The sequence below is a fragment of the Carlito syrichta genome, unplaced genomic scaffold (assembly GCF_000164805.1).
Source record: "Carlito syrichta isolate Samal-C Ts95f unplaced genomic scaffold, Tarsius_syrichta-2.0.1 Scaffold59884, whole genome shotgun sequence".
Lineage (NCBI taxonomy): Eukaryota > Metazoa > Chordata > Mammalia > Primates > Tarsiidae > Carlito > Carlito syrichta.
This window is the reverse complement of record NW_007003980.1, coordinates 200645-201629: the sequence shown is the minus strand read 5'-3', so window position 1 is coordinate 201629 and position 985 is coordinate 200645.

The window sequence follows — 985 nt, the reverse complement described above, 5'->3', positions numbered from 1 at the left end:
TTTGGTTAAAGCTGGAAGTGCTTAGCAATCACCTTGTCCATCTCTCCTTGTGGGTAAACTGAGCCAGGGTCACCCAGACTCAGTGTCAGATGCAGCTTTAAACCCAGCCCTCCGGAGGCCGCGGTTCTGAAGTGTCCGCCTATTCTGCAATTCGGGAACGCGGTTATCCGCGTGCTCCAGGCCTGTGCATGAGTCTACACCCTCCATTGCACTGCCGAGTTCGCCGCTAGCTTTCTGGGGTGGACTTCAGGCCTCAGCCTGCGCGCTCCTTGAGGGCAGGGGCATATCTGCAGACAGCCGCGCTTCGGGGAGACAACACTGGCCTCCCAGGCCACGCCATCTCTTGAAGTTGAGGAAGGAGACAGGAGCCAACACAGTTCCTTGCTCTCTGCGTGCCAGGCCCTGTGCCAAGAACTCAGCCTGGTGTTCCCCTCGGGCAGCCGGTGGGAAATAAACGACTGTCTCATTTCACAGGGCGCCACGGGGCAGCGCCGTGGAGACCCGCCCTGAGTTGGGCCTCAAGAGGCAGAGGCGCTCAGGCACCCCAGGGCAGGGCCTGCGCCCCGGGGCCGTCCGTCCGAGGGGAAGTTGCCTAAGCACTGGTTTGGGCGCTCAAGGCTTCTCCTACTCCTCCAGACCTCAGAACCCAAGGTGGCGGCAGCAGCGCCATTCCGTTCCGGCCGGAATCTAGCACCCCGGGCTCAGAGAGGTTTCGCCAAGGGGCCGCGGTGGCCTCCGGCGCCAGGGCCTAGCCTTTCCCAGCGGCTGGCTGGATCCCGCGCAGGCCGGCCCGGAGTGGGGAGAGACGACCGGAGGCCCAGGGCAGGCGGGCTCCTCTGGGGCCAGCGATTCCATCGCCCCCTACCCCCCGCCGCGCCACGAGGCTTGCGAACCCGGCGAGCACCCCGCAGCCCCCTGAGCGCCCCGCCCGCGCGACCCAGCGGGCAGGGGGACGCCTCTTCCCTGCTAGGACCCGGGAGTGGGC